Here is a 16,495-nt window from a genome sequence, read left to right as displayed (position 1 = left end):
CTTCTTCTTGCTGGTCTTTGGAAGATTAGGCATTAGCCCTTCGGAGAAAGTTCTGAAAGTCTGCTTCAGGAAGGGGTGAACTGTGTCCCCAAGGTCTCTTTTTGCTGCCTTCTAATCACAGATGCTGAGACAAATCCTCCCAGGTGCTGGTTTTTCAAAGCACTTAATGCTTTGGCTTTGAAGTTCCTCACTTGACAGTTCTGCTTTAATCAGTTTGTGACAAAACAGCCAATTGGTGGTGGATGCAAAGTGCACTGATAAAGTTAATATCAGGGAACAATTTTTTGAGTGTCAAGCATGTGTATGTGTGTGCACACACATATCCATGTGCTAAGCATTATGGTAAATGTCTGACAAGAACTAAAACATCAAAATGTCAGGATACCCCATTAGCTGATATTTTTATTATTCCTACATCCTGAACTATGAAAAACTGGGTCCGAGAATCAGAAGTGGCAAAAAAAATCAAGATTTGAGGCAGTTCGATTTCACAGCCAGCCTTGATCAATAGGCATGTACACCTGTGTCTAGTTTCAGCTCTGTGTAACCTTGCCATAACCTTGGATAAACCATTCATCTCTCAAGTTCAGGTTCTTGGTCCAAAGAGGGAAGGGGCACAGGTTGAGTACCTCCAGTGGGACTTCCTGGCAGGCTTGTTCATCCAAGCATTCCTGTTTCAGTTTGAGTAATTGAATCCAGTCTTTGTTTTACCGAAGGCCAAGCTTGTCCAGTGTGTCCATGCCACCAGCCAACAGCATTTGTCCATGCCATGTAACAACTGAGCAACATTCATAGGAATGGGGGGAGGAAAAGATGTCCACAGGTGTTGACAGATGTTCTGCATGGAGGGACAGGAGCTGGGGCCATCACCTGCTGTTTCTAGTGGCCTTCTCTGTCGAGTTAAAACAAATGGCAATTATTTGCAACGGCAGGGATGAAAGTAGAGGGTATTATGCCAAGTGAAATAAGTCAGTCAGAGAAAGACAATTATCATATGATCTCACTCATATGTGGAGTTTAAGAAACAAAACAGAATCATAGGGGAGTAAAGGAATAAAATAAAACAAGATGAAGTCAAAGAGGGAGACAAACCAGAAGAGACTTAAAAAAAAAAAAAAGATTTTTATTTACTTATTTGACAAACAGAGATCACAAGTAGGCAGAGAGGCAGGAAGAGAGAGAGAGGAGGAAGCAGACTCCCCAGGGAGCAGAGACCTTATGTGGGGCTCGATCCCAGGACCCTGAGATCATAACCTGAGTTGAAGGCAGAGGCTTTAACCCACTGAGCCAGCCAGGTACCCCTCAGAAGAGACTCTTAATCACAGTAAACAAACTGAGGGTTCTTGGAGGGGAGGGGGATGGGTGGATGGGGTAACTGGGTGATGGACATTAAGGAAGGCATGCGATACAGTGAGCACTGGGTGTTATAAAAGACCGATGAATCACTAACCTGTATGGCTGAAACTAGTATTATATGTTAATTAATTGTATTTAGATTGAAATTTTCTTTAAAAATAATTTTAAAATAAAATAAATAACAATCAAATAATGATCAGAGTTATCCAGCAGGGAGTATCAGATCTAGATGTCAGTTAAATTTAAGGGGCTTGCCGAAGTTTAGGAGAGTCATGCTAGGTCATTTTCCTTTGTGGGGAAGTCTTCAGGGGCAGTTCCAAAGACAAAGAATATTAATATTTCTCCTTCCCCCATTTCTCCTAGAGCCAAAGATGTTTCCTCCACTCACCCACTGGCCCTGTATGTAGGTGTTGCTTTCTCTCTACCAATCAAAAAATCAGTGAGTAACTAGAACTTCACCTTTTCCAGTATCCCCCTACCCCCGACCTTTTGTCTTTAATGGCCATGGGCAACAGGGACAAAGACATTTTTTAAAAACTTGCAGAGATCTATTATGCTCTACTACCTTGGCCCGCATGGGCCACTGCAAAGGGATTCTGTGAACCGTGTACTCAGATGAATGGTCATTATCTTTGAAAAGGCAGGGGCAGTGATAGACACAGGAATCAAAAAAGCAAGAGTTAATGGACCATCAGAATAATGGAGTACCAACACTTTTTTGTCCTTGGCTTGAATCCTCAAGGTCCAGTGTCTCAACAGAATTTTCATTTTGGTCTCATCTGACTCACTTGTCCACCCCTGGGCCAGTTGGCAGTTATACTGAGAACTGGAAATTTTCCTTAGAAGAGAGAAAGAGTATTTGTCAGGTAAACCAAGGAAATGTCCATTATAGGAAGTTAGGCCTTTTGTCGTGGTACTCCATTAGCACCCTCCTGACTGTTAAAGAAAAAAAAATTTGTGACACCCATTAAAGACAGTACGGAAGATTTTATTCAAGGGATGCTACTACGATGGGATTTTATTTTATAGTATGGGAGAGAAATCTGGCTCAGCTCAGACAAATGGAGATTTACAGCTAAAGGGCATGGTGGGGGGTCACTGAATGTAAAATTAAGATGGAACATCAAGGGTAAGGATGAAGGGATTCTGGCTAAACCATCGGGACAGTAATATTGTTGAAGGAAGGCTAGGGTCATAAACTATTGAGATCAGGGGATAAGGAATTTTTAAAAAGACTTATTAATACATTTTAGAGAGAGGGAGCAGGGGTAGGGGTAGAGGGAGAGGGAAAGAGAATTTTTAATCAGACTCTTCACTGAGCATAGAGCCTGAGGTGAGGCTTAATCTCAGGACCGTGAGATCATGACCAGAGCAGAAACCAAGAGTCAAACGTTCAACCAGCTGCACCAACCAGGTGCCCTGGGAATAAGGGATTTGATCAGATATTAAGGGTTATAGATACTGAAGCACCTGGGTGGCTTAGTTGGTTAAATCTCTGGCTTTGGCCTAGGTCATGATCTGATCCCAGGATCAAGCTTGGCATTGGGCTTGCTGCTCAGTGGGGAGTCTGGTTCTCTCTCTCCCTCTGCTATTCCCCCTGCTCAGGCTCTCTCTCTGTCAAAATAAATAAATCTTAAAAAGAAAAAAAAAAAGAGTGGTAAGATCCCAGGGGTGAGAGATAAGGAATTTGATCATATATCAAGAGTAGGATAGGAGATTGCTGAAAAATTGACTAAGCAGACTTCTTGCTAAAACTGGGCTAAGTGGGTGGAGCCTGAGGTCAAGGCTGGACAGAAAGAGGACTCAGAGGAACTTGACTCCAGTCTGGTCAAGGAGAAAATCTTCATCATCCATGACCATTGTATTTTCTGCAGTCACACATTTTACTAATTCTTTTAACAGACATTCAGTGAACGAGAAACATGAACACAGCAGCAATAATATAACAAATGTAAGCGCTCTAGCAGAGACAAAGGCAGTATAGGAATCGACCTCATCAGATTTAGAATATGCATGACTCCATGACTGAATTACTACCACTGCTTGACTGTTGAGATTAAGATGTAGTACAGAGGATCAGAGGGAAGGGAGGGAAATCTGAATGGGAGTCATCAGAAAGGGAGACAAACCATGAGGCACCTTTAACTATAGGAAACAAACTGAGAGTTGCTGGGGGGGGGAGGGGAGTGGGAGACATGGAGTAACTGGGTGATAGGCATTAAGGAGGACACGTGATGTGATGAGCACCAAGGGTTATCCACAACTGATGAGTTACTAAATTCTCTGAAACCAATGATGTACTATCTAATGGCTAATTGAATTTAAATATCTAAAAAAGACACTTAAAAAAAAGATGTAGCATAACTCACAATATCCTTTGAGTGGAATAATGTGCGGATTTTCCACACCTCTGCTGTCCAAGTCCCATGGCCAGTAGCCACATGAGGCTAATGACCACTTAAAAGGTGGCCAGATCAAATGGAGAAATGTTGTAAAAGCAGAATAAACACTGGCTTTCAAAGACATATTGTAACCAAAGGTCAGAGAGTATTGCCAACCTCACATCACAAACATCGCTTGACTTCTACAGCTAATGAGAGTGGGACCCAAGATGGGAGAGGTCAACCTGAAAGTCCATGATGTCAGAAAGAACATGGGGAAGAAAAATTCACAATCCTGGAGTGGATGGGATGAGCACTATCAAAATGCCTTTTTTTTTTTTTTTTTTTTTTTTTTTTTTTTTTTTTTTGGTGATTCTGTCTGTATACGGACAAGGAGAATTCACTGGAGATGACATCTGTATTCCTCACATTTTCAAGGGAAAATTATGAAAACGCATATACACCCACAGCCATAGTTTAATTATGTTTGAAATGTATTCAGAACTACTCCAGTCAGTAAATTGCATATTTTCACATTTAGCTTCTCAATTTTCTCTTCGGCACCTCCCATTCTTGAAACCCCAACACAAATCCCATCTCTTGCCTAAGGACCGTAAACTACCTCACTATCAAAGGCTACAGTTCATTCATTCATTTGATTCATTCAAAGCAACCTAATCTTGAGTGATGTCTTAGGCGCTCTTCTAGGGACTGGTGACACGGTGAACAAAATAGGTAAAGATCTCACTTTCATGGAGCCTATCTGGTATTTAGTGGAAAATCTTTCCTTATCAACATGAAAAGACTTATTATGGATGTTGCTTAGAATTTCAGTTTTTTTTTTCTTGACAGTATCTCAGGTGATCATCTTTGAGGTGGTTCTCCTGAAAAATACCTTTCGGGGGTACTGACTCGACTTTCTGAGTCAGACACTTTCCTAAAGACAGGGGTCACAGGAAAAGTGACAACTGTCACTCTTGCAGTAAGAACAGGGATCACAATACTTGAAACAGAGATATGCTGCTCAGCTGTCAGAAAGTCCACAAGGCTCCAAATGTGTGTGGCCAACTAATGGAACCCGTAACTCAAGGGTTATCATCCTGAGAGCAATGGGAATTCCCTGTAGTTAAGGACTCTCCTTGAAGGAAGCTTGACAATGGCCTTGATTTACTTACTATGATGTTTAGGTAATTATACACATTAAGAAAAGTGCACAAGGCACTTCCATTTCCATGATACCATCAAAGATATTGTTGTTTTATTAAAATGTTACATCTAGAGCTGTAACGTATAGAGTAGTTAAGTCAATCAGTATGTGGTACAGGTGAGACTATTGTAACAGCCATACTTCCATAAAAAAGAAAATTTTTTTGTGGTTTCTGATCTAGGAATCAGCAAGTGAATAATTCTATATCAGTGTCCAGTTACCTGGCTAAACATGTAATCTATTTATATTTCCTAGGGTAAGCTGAATTGTGATCACTGAGCCAGCTGTGTTCTAGTAACTACTCATTTACCCAACATAACAGATATAAGAACGTAAAGGCTTCTAAGAAGACAGGTTACTTATATTTTGAACCACATTTTGGCAGGTATAACTTGCAACTTGTGCTTAGTGGTAAGATTTCTGATATTTACTTTCTCCTTCCTTTGGCAAGTCAAGTTAGTTAAAAAGTAATTAGAGTTGAGTCCATTGTTTTTCTTAAATGTTTACAGAGATATAGAACTCTCAAGTTACTTTACTAGACAGGATTAGATCACATTAGTGATAAAGATCAGAATGATTTACATTGCTAAAACAAGAACTTCCTGTCAGTTTGGAGAAAGATCATTTTTATCGAAGCGATACAGAGGTCCTTTTTTTTTTAAATTTTACAAGGTAAAGACAGTGAACACATCAAACTTGACGAATACGTCTCTAAAACGTCAATCCAGGCAAAGTTTTTCTGCCTACAGTTTGGAGCCTACGTGGTGACGTTTTTAAAATGCTTTCACTCCCTCAGTTAGGCTCTTAGAAGCTAGCCAGGGCTTACTATGTGCCAGGCACTGTGTCAGGTGTTGGAGCTAAAGGGAAGGAGAGCTTGGAGGCTGGCTGGGGAGGGACATCCATGACACAACCACAGGTAGAAACAGAGGCCTGTGCTAGAAAAGAGAGAGCAGGCTGCATGGAGAGTGTGTACCATGGGGCTTGTGAGCTCACGAATAAGTGGGTGTAACTGGTTGGGGAGATGGGGGAGAGGAAGAGGGTCTTCCCATCAATGGGGATCACCTGTGCTTGGAGGCAGGTGCCATGAGGGATCTCCACAGGAAGAGGGAGGCAGTGTGGTTGAAAAGCAGAGAGATGGGGCAGAACAGGCATCAGTCAGTTGGAGGGGTATGAAGAGACTGATGGGAGGATTATGGGTGCCTTTGGAGGACTGGGAATTTGTTAGAAGATCAGTGCAGATTTCTATGGAGACAAATGCCAGGAACTGATAGGTCTTTGAAAGGTCACTCTGGCTGTCTTTTGGCAAAGGGGTTGGTAAAAGGCACTTGCAGGTGTGAACACACCAGGTGGGAGGTGAGTGCAGGAAATCAGGTGAGGGAGCATGGGAACTTGGTCCGGGGGTATATAAGGGAGAATAGCCTTTAAGGAGTTCCACAAATTGGCACCAGCTGTGGCTTCATTACAGAGCTGGCAGGGGGAGGTGGGTGTGTCCTGGAGGTTACAGAAATTACGTGAGAAAGGGAAGTCTTTTTAGATCTTTTTTTCAACTAGAGGAACTCTCACCTTATTGATAGAATTCCAGAGTGGGAACCGATGGACATGAGGACATCTTTGAAATGTCTGAATATGTTCTTTGACATCTTTGCAAGTGACAAGGAGACCTTGACCTTAGGAGGCCTCGGCCCTCTTTGTAGCCAAAAAGATTTCACCTACAGATTTGGGTACTCCCTTTTAAAGTCAAGGAGACAGTCCTTCCAAAGGACACCTCCTATCATTTTACCCTCTCATCATACCTCACGTGCTGGGATCTCCAAGACCCTCTGTTCCAGGTTGTGAGTATCCACGTTGGCCGGGCTGCTCTTGCCCCCTGGAAATCTAGAGCCTGTAGTGCTATTAATAACATCATCTAAGACTGTATTTGCTGCCCTCATGGCCTCTTCCCACCATGACTCACTGAAGCTTTTTACACATTGTATCCATTAAGCTATAGTTGCCAAAACTCATCTTCTCTAGTGCCATTAATTTTTAGGGGACCAGGCAAACCTTAAACTTGTCCCCCTTAATTGGATCCCTGTGCCCACACAATCTCTTTGAATGCCTTTCACCATGATCCTTGAATGAGATCTGAGACCACTGCTGGTACCTAACACTTCTTGGCACCTTGTCTGTTAGCTTCTTGGAAGAGGAGGTGGCTATGGAGGTGAGTGGGGATGGGAGTGGGAGGATTTCTCCCTTCACTTCCCTTTTTGTTTTTTCAAATAATGGGTTTTGAGGGGGAGGGAAAGGTTAACCAGACCATTTATTTTCCATCTCCCATCCATAAAATGTTTACCACTCCCCACCGGAAGAATTTAGATCTTTCGTTTGAATCTCCAGGAAAATCTCCCAAACCCAGACCACCACCATGTGGATTCAGCCATCTCCTGATTCACCTCCAGATTGTCTCCTCCTAACCGCTCAAGCCACAGGTTAAGGGCGAAATGTTCAATGCCCAAGCAATTAAGTGGGGAACACGATTATCTAAGCAATTGCATGCAGCTCTGTATCTGCATACAGGGGGTCTCTCCCAAGCCTTTCCAACCTCAGCAAAACAAGACAAAGCCCCAGCGATCTGGGGTATATATCATTCATTCATTCCTGGGTTCAACACTCATGGCGGATCCCCACCAAGACCCTGGGAGAGCAAGGACTGGAGAAATCCTGGAAGCTGAAGTCTGAGGAGGATTTCAAATTCAAGTCAGACATGAAAGAAACATCTGGACTAGGTCCTCAGGTACATGCAGTATTCTGAACTGAGGCTAGAACCAGAGACCATTCTAATGAAAGGCCTCTACAGGTGGGCTCCGACTCAGTTTCCTGTATATTCATTCATGAAATAGCTCTTCGGGTCAACATGCAGAGGAAAACCATTTAATAGAACTGACAATGAGGAGAGGAAAGGGAAGCCAGAATGCTTGTGAATGGGGAGAGAGGAAGAGCCAGGGCTGAAAACCAAGAATCCCTCCCTGCCCTCCTTGCTGCCAGGGAGGTCTGAGGGACTAGTTTCCTCCTGGGATCCCAAGTCTAGAACAAAAGCAGTGAGGCCTCGGCCGAGGAGGGAGGGGTCCTCAGCCCGCGCGCGTGGGGGTGCCGAACGATGGGAGCTAGCGCGCCCGCTGATGGGGGGCACCTCACAAGGCGCTGTCCCCAGCCCAACCCCATGTGGACCAGGGTTCGGCCCAGCGCCCGGGGTGCTCCTGGTGCCCTGGGGTTCGCGGGAGGCTGTGCCTCGACAACCGCCTTCCCCGCCCCCAGGGCGCGTCCCCCGCTTTCTGCTCCAGGTGAGAACGCGGCACGGTGTCACTTTACCTGTGGGAAGAGGGTGGTCCGGAGAAGTCTTGGGGCGGGAAGAGGCAGCAGGCAGCAGGAGCGGGACAGCAGGCGAGTCCTGTGGGTCCTGCAGTCCCGACTGGTCCCCAGCACAGCACCAGGGCGCTGCGTGCCCCTCCTCCGCCAGCCGCTCCACCTCCTCCCAGACTCTCCACCACATCCTCCGTGAGCTCACTTCCCGCTTTGGCAATTAGCAAAGTCCCTTCTCCCAGCTGCCCTAGACCCGCCCCCACCCCCAACCCTCCTGACTCCTCAGGGAGCTCACTTCCTGCTTTGGCAATTAGCAATGCCCCTTCTCTGCGCCACCCCCGCCCCCCTCCCTCCTGAGGCCGGGCCGGGCTGGGGCACTGGGGAAAGCCCTGGGGGGCTGCAAGCTTGGCCAGCGCCAGCGCTGGGCAGCCTCCTAGCCTGGCTCCCTGAGCGGGTGTCCGCCCATGGCCTGGCTGCGAAAAGGTCATCAGTCCTGTTAACCCTGGCTGCACTCTCTGGTCAGTTTGCTGGCTTCCTGATTGCGCCCAAAGCCAGCAACAAGCTGCCCCAGTACAGGCCTGGGCTGAGATGCCTGCCCAGGATCTGTTGAGCAATCTACTCATCTCCAGGCAGGGATGGCACTTCGACATGGATGTTTGGGTTTTTTGATTGTTTTTTGGTCATTGGTTATTACATGACGTCCAGGGTAGATGCTCCACAATGGGAGTGAAAACAGGACGCCTGATATATAGGCATAAGGCCATTCTAGAAAAATAGCGTGGAGTTCTCTAGGAAACGCGGCATTCATCCTTGCACTATGGTTTAATAGAAAAGGAATTATGCACCAAGTTACTTAAATGAGCATAGGTTGAAATCGTTTACTGAGAGAAAATATGTAAAATAGTTATATTTTCACTAAATCTATCATCAATCATAATTCTGTTACACAAAGGTTACAGGTAATTTAAATGCAGTAGTACTCTCTTCAGGGTTTTAAATAATCCGTGTGTGTCTTGGCACATGAGAATGCAAAGATAGAAAATGGTTTGTAAAAGATCCTATAATAGCTTTTATTATACGGTATCAGCAATTTATCATAAAGGAGTGGCCTCCAGCTAAAAACTCAGCTTTGAAAAATGCAGAAAAGCAGCAAACGTTTCCATACCCTCTTGGTGACCAGAGGCATGCTTTTTGCCCCTCATCATCTCTTTTGTGGTTCTGAGGCCCATGGCGCTCAGTAGCTTAGTGTCTTATTCTCTGGAATAGGCCATTGAAGAAATACCAGGCCCAGAGAACAAGGTCCTGCTGGGTGTCTGAAGAAAGTACAACCTTTTAGATGAAGCTTTCTGGGGAATTTGTTAGTGGTTTGGTCTGCTTCTTATAGGAAGGGAAATTTTTTTTACAGATTTTATTTATTTATTTATTTATTTTACAGACAGAGATCACAAGTAGGCAGAGAGCTGGAGAGAGACAGAGAGAGGTGGAAGCAGGCTCCGTGCTGAGCAGAGAGCCAGACATGGGGCTCAATCCCAGGACCCTAGGATCATGACCTGAGCCAAAGGCAAAGGCTTTAACTCACATAGCCACTCCAGTGCCCAAGGAAGGGAAATTTTTAAAGATTATTTTCTCTTTGAATCTATTTTGAGGTTTGGTTTGTGGTTCTTTCTGACTTCTCATGAAGATGGAATTATTTCTGAGGTTGGTTGTCAGGAACCGCATATCAAATCGAGCTATCTTGTTAGCAATAAATAAATAAATAAATAAAAACTCAACTCAAGTGTTGGTATAAAGCTATTATGCTTTTCAAAACCCCAAACTATAATTCATGTATCGTGGTCGTTCTTTATCATATCACACAGGAGAGAGGTGGCAGAAACGCACTTTCAGGTTAATTTTTTTACAAGGAAGATTGACTTATAAACCTACTTTCTTATTCCCTTTCATTCAATTTCCCTGTACCTCCTTTTCTATGAATTGTAACGGTAACCCATCATTATTTTTATTGTTGGCACATGCTTTGTGAACCATAAATTGAACGATATAAATGGGAGCACTTTTAATTTTTTTTGTAGTTTACAAAAAACTAATATTTTTAATTTATTTTTTATTTATTTTAAGCATAACAGTATTCATTCTTTTTGCACCACACCAAGTGCTCCATTAAAGCAGTGCCCTCTATAATGCCCACCACCTGGTACCCAACCTCCCAACCCCCCTCCCCTTCAAAACCGTCAGATTGTTTTCAGAGTCCATAGTCTCTCATGGTTCAGCTCCCCTTCCAATTTCCCCCACCTCCCTTCTCATCTCTAACTCCCCATGTCCATGAAAAACTAATTTAAAAACATTCATCCACCAGAGTACCCAAAGGGCCCCCGTATAAACTACATTTCATTACATTATGTCATTCTGTTTTGCTTCTATTGCTGTCCAAACAATGTTTTAAAACATTCTTTAAAATGGGCCTTTTTAACAAGATTTTTACAAAAGAGTTTATTTATTCATTTGTCAGAGAGATAGCACAAGCAGAGGGAGATGCAGGCAGAGTCGGGAGCAGGTTCCTGGTAAGCAAGAAGCCCGATGGGGGACTTGATCCCAGGATGCTGGCATTATGACCTGAGCTGGAGGTAGACAATCAACCAACTGAGCCATCCATGTGTCCCTGAAATGGGCATTTTTGACATTTCCTGATAGCACCTACACACTCATGAATCTCAGACTCATGATATATGGGGCTAGTGGACTTGACAATCATGGAGTCAAGCATGCTGGATTTGACTCACGGGCCTGTCGCTGTGAATTTGGGTGGCTTACTAAACTTGCTACATATAAACCCAAGCATGTAAGAATTTGCAGGATTGTGACAGTTCAGTGGTATAATGTATACATAAAAATACCTAAACCAGTGTCTCTCACAGTGTAGGTACAAATATACCAGCTCCCTTTCTGCCTTCATTCTGTCCTTGGAATTCCGTCCCTTGGGAGAAGTTCCTACTGCCTTTGTTACAAGAAATGAACGATATTTACTACACTGTTGGTTCATAGCATGGATCAATACATTGAGTGATAGTATTAACATACTTCTTGAACTGCCCATTGCCCCCCAAGCACCAAATAAAATGTCATGCTCTGGGGAAACCAAAGTGAGAGGTCCCCAACTTTTAGGAGTTATGGACAGGAGAGAGATGCAAATAATGTGTCAGTGTAGAACCAGGGTAACTAATGTTTAAACCAGGAAGAGAATGTGTGTGGAAGAAAGGCACTGATGATGTATAAAGCCATTTGGCTGGGTGGTGACTACCCTCAGACTGACAATTTGCCATGAAAGCTTCCAGGCAAATTTGAGAATTTTATTAGTGACAATATGGCTATAGCCGTAAGGGGAAGAAAAAAACCAAAAACCAAAAACCAAAACACACATACACACAAACTGTTGGTCTTGTGTCTTTTCACAAATAATGACAGTTATCAGAAATTTTATCTTTAAATGGGGAAAACAGCAACTGAAAAAGTATTTCATTTGATTCATCACAGAATATGGTGTTTTTGTTCATTTCACACCATTTTTGTTAAGTTTTATTTAAATTAATGCAATCTGAGATAAAATGTTAATATTCTTGAGGGTATGGACATTGTATACAAATGAACCCAGCTAAGTGGGCTCCTGGACGGGGTCTGATCTATTTATAAAAGTAGCTGGAGCTATGTGGTTTGTTCCAGAACAAGACAACGCCTTCCCTCCGTTGCACTTGCCTTCTACAGCCTACGTGGGAGTTAATACGTTCACTTGTCTCCTTAAATTTTGTCCAGAGTGTGTTAAAGCAGTCATAGGGGACCTGGGTGGTTTTGGCGTCTGCCTTCTCATAACAATGCCCCAGCTTTCTCCTGGAGAATCAACGTTCCTGCTTTCAGTCCATGCAGTTAGGCGGCGGCAACTTCACCCTGGCTCCTGACTCTAGCAGTTGGCATGTCACCCACTAATGGCCTTTGAGAACATCACTGAGTGAGCCGTGAGTTTAGTCGATGCACGAGACCTTTGCTGGGTCGTTGAGGAGGTGGGTCTCTGAATAACTAGCCCGAGATCCAGTTGTGTGTGGTGGAACAAACGAGCAGAGTGATGTGTTGGCCAGAGTGCCCATCCTAGAGAGCCCTGAATGCCAGACAAAAGCATTTGAGACTATTTTTTTCAGGCAACAGGAAGCCAGGAAGCTATTTTTGAAAAGCAGCACATGAAAGTTGGTGTTTTTGGAGGTTTAGTTGGGCAGCTGTGTGTAGGATAGGGTGGAGGAAGGAGAGAACGCAATCCCTGAGTGTATTTAATCTTTATGATACACTGTAATTTTATGAAGTTGAATTGGCATCCTTGTCCAAACGTGAGGGAAACTCCTGTCCAAAACTGTAAATGTTTTTTGGTTGCCTTTTTTTTTAAGGTAAAAGGTTGCGGGGCAGTCTTCAGAAAAGGGAGAGTCAAGTTTCTGCTACAAACATCTGCTCAAAGTGCTGAGAAATGGTTGCTGGAGCAGTAGCCTTAAGGAGGCCTCCTGTGCTCCCACATACTGTGAGTTATTTTATTTATTTATTTATTTTAAAGATTTTATTTATTTATTTGAGAGAGAGACAGTGAGAGAGAGCATGAGCGAGGAGAAGGTCAGAGGGAGAAGCATACTCCCCGTGGAGCTGGGAGCCTGATGCGGGACTTGATCCCTGGACTCCGGGATCATGACCTGAGCTGAAGGCAGTCATCCAACCAACTGAGACACCCAGGCGTCCCACTGTGAGTCATTTTAAAAGGTAATTTATAAAGGTCTCTTTGTTTCCATACTAGATGAAAGTCTGGTAGAAATTACACAGCTAAGACAATTTAGTGACTAAATTTTTTAGTCTTCTGCCCATTGCCATCAGGGCCTCACATACACACACATTCTGCCTTGTAGGCAAGCTCTGTCATAACAATTTGGATACAGATTGCAACTTGCTGGCAAGGTGAAATTCATGCTGTCTTTTCCCAGCTCAGGACTAACCTTGGCCTCACTGAGGGGTTTGGCTGCAAAATTCTGTGTCCCTGAAGCATGTTTCCAGGGTTGACCTCAACAGAGGGTCTTTCTGGCAGGACATGAGCAGTTCTGTTTCCCCTCTCCTTCCTCAAATGCATTTTCATTTTAATCTATTTTGCAAGAACCATTCAACCTGTCTGTCTAAGAAAATATTTGTCAAGATCTTTAAAGTTATTACATTTTTTTCTCCTTTTCATTTGTTACGAAAAGGACAATTTTTTTTTTTTGGAGTATGAAAAGGAGAAAGGATTCATGTGGAAGGGTAATTCCTGTGAGAGCTGATGAGACTAATCTTCCCTGAATACTCGTGACTCCTTATAACAAGGACTGAACCTGTTCTCTTTTCAAATGGATTTTTTTAAATAGCCCTATTCATTTTTTTTAAATAGCCAGTTGGATGGCAATTTAGGTGCTTGTAACTTTCTTGATTTTCAAGCTTACAGGGAACTCCATTTATTCTTTGAAACATTACTTCTACATTGCATGTTAGAGAGAGAGAGAAAAAGAGAAACACTACAACACCAAAGATTAAGTAAAAAGTAAAATAAGTTCACCTCCATTGTTCAGAGATTGAAAATAAAACTGAACAGTAGGTGGTCTGATTATGTATTTTCATTTTCAGGATCAACAACAGAATATGTTGATATGGGGTATTGTTACAACTACAGAAAATACAATAGCAACAGTGAAAAAAAATAGTAACTGTCCTTTGCTCTCTAGAAAGCATGCTAAGTCAGAGGACAGCTGTTGGGATAGATCTTACTTTAAGATTATTTCACTTGTTAAAGAAATTCTATGAAATTGGTGACATCTAATGCACTGAGTGCTGCACTGTTCATGCCATTTGAGAAATTGTGCAAAAAACAGCAAGTGCATTTTACACTTGACTACCATTCAACTACTGCCAAACCATCAGTTGTGTGTTATTTCTATCTTCTAATGTGATCGATTTAATGCAGTGCTATTCCAGGTATTTCTGGAGCTCATGCCATATTCAGTGTATCACACTATTTTTTCCCCTCCTTTTTTCTATTTCTCAGGAAGGATCAAAAGCACAACAAGTGGATTCAAAGAAGAGCTTTTTGAATGTCTCACCTTAAAACCTTGCTACTCCCACAGTGGATAACCTCCAATTTCACTTCACTGCCATGGTAGCAAAAACTGAGCCTTTTTATATTCTTCAAAGGAATTCTAACAGCCCTCTTTTTAACTTTGATTCTTTGTGTTTGTACTTAGTTTTAGAGTTAAGAAAAACAGAAATCCTCTAATATTCGGCAGAAAGCCCATACTAAAGCTTATAAGTAAATCTGATAAGTTTAATGCTATATTTTGATAAATAATAGGGATGACAGTTTTTAGTAGCAATAGTTGGTCATTTTATACATGACTAAAAAAAACATATTCTCATGAGAATCCTTCATAAGATTTTTAGAAATTGAATATTGAGTGAATCAAATGAGAGGAAATTCCTCAAACTCACATTTTTATACAACCCCCTCCACTGCTTACACAAGCGAGCTACGATTAGGCCAGTGACTGGCTCTGTGCTGTTGCATCTGTTCCCTGACTGCTTTACCCCTCCTTCCTCCAGCAGTTTTCTTTAGGGCTCAGTAGACATCACAATCTATATTCGTTCATTGTCACTATACAGAATAAGCTGTGTATAAAAATCCCTGAATACAATGACTACATGGCCGTTCTTTGCTTTGTTCCGGTCATCAATTCAGTTGAATAATTTAGGAACGAAAATAAATATTGTTTTAGATATGTGTTGTCCATTCTTTTATAAGCTTGTGGGCTGAATAAGTGTTTCTTCTTTTAAGCTTGCACTTTCAAGTGTTCAGCATTATATCCACGATAAAATTTTCTTTGAGCATACTATTTAAACTCACTGCCCCTTCATTTGTAAAATTAGTGGGAATATGTCCCTTCATTAGTGGGACTCTGTCCCTTCATTCCCCCAATTAGTGGGGGAATGTGTCTGACACTACCTGCACAGACTAGTTTGAGTTTGATGAATGGGTATATTTAATGCCCTTGGTATATATCTTGCTATTTGGTAAGCAGTCAATAATTGAAAGCTACTACTCATACTTATTTCCACTCATTGTTTCTCTGGCTTATTCATCATTTTAAAGATTTTATTTATTTATTTGACAGACAGAGAAAGACAGCACAAGCAAGCAGAGTGGCAGGCAGAGGGAGAGAGAGAAGTAGGCTCCCTGCTGAGCAAAGAGCCTGATGTGGGGTTATAACGCAGGACCCTGGGATTATGACCTGAGCCAAAGGCAGCCGCTTAACTGACTGAGCCACCCAGGCGTCCCTTATTCATCATTTTAAAGTCCTGCAGTTTTCTATATAAAGGATGTTGCCTTCCTGCCAATCTCACATTTTTAAAAAGTATGTATAATTTTTTGAAATACTTGTAATTTGAGAGGAAAAATCATGCACATTTTCACAGTGGTTGTTTGATAGCAGTGTTTACACAAGGCATTTGTTTCCTGCTAGTGGGAATAATATCTACTGCTATTCTCTTCTGCTACTATGTCACTTCCTTTGTAGAACTTATTCTTTAATGTTTTCTGGTATTTTTTTTCTCTGCTCACTGTTTGAGTGTATTCCACTTGAGTTACCCATACGGGCCACCTTATTTCTTCTGCTTATTTTAACTGAATTCCTTTGGCTATTCAATATCTTTTCTGGTTCCATATAAATTTTAGGATTATTTGTTCCATTTCTTTGAAGAAAATTGATGGTATTTTGATAGGAATTGCATTAAATGTGTAGATTGTCTTAGGTAGCATAGACATTTTCACAACATTTATTCTTCCCATCTAGGAGCATGGAACATTTTTCCATTTCTTTGTGTCTTCCTCAATTTCTTCATGAGTACGTTATAGTTTTCCAAGTATTGATTCTTAGCCTTTTTGGTTAGGTTTATTCCTAGGTATCTTATCGATTTGGGTGCAACTGTAAATGGGATTGATTCCTTAATTTCTCTTCCTTCTGTCTTGTTGTTGTGTAGAGAATTGCAACTGATTTCTGTGCATTGATTTTATAACCTGACACTTTACTAACTTCCTGTACAAGTTCTAGCAGTTTTGGAGTGGAGTCTTTTGGGTTTTCCACATATTGTATCATATCATCTGCAAAGAGCGATA

General features: G+C 42.2%; 1 long non-coding RNA gene across 1 annotated transcript in view; it reads right to left on the bottom strand.

The window, feature by feature from the left end:
* Positions 1 to 553: 553 nt before the first annotated feature.
* The window catches only part of LOC131808262 (uncharacterized), a 139,913-nt gene continuing 123,971 nt past the window's right edge, over positions 554 to 16,495 (bottom strand). Inside the window, exons 2-3 of the long non-coding RNA XR_009344755.1 lie at positions 2,069 to 2,194; positions 554 to 892 (exon numbers count right to left, since the gene is read on the bottom strand). This is a non-coding gene — a long non-coding RNA (uncharacterized LOC131808262). The remainder of the gene's footprint in view (positions 893 to 2,068; positions 2,195 to 16,495) is intronic.

The sequence above is a fragment of the Mustela lutreola genome, chromosome 9 (assembly GCF_030435805.1).
Source record: "Mustela lutreola isolate mMusLut2 chromosome 9, mMusLut2.pri, whole genome shotgun sequence".
NCBI classification, from domain to species: Eukaryota; Metazoa; Chordata; class Mammalia; order Carnivora; family Mustelidae; genus Mustela; species Mustela lutreola.
The sequence above is the reverse complement of the archived record's forward strand: the minus strand, read 5'-3'. Positions and strand labels throughout refer to the sequence as shown.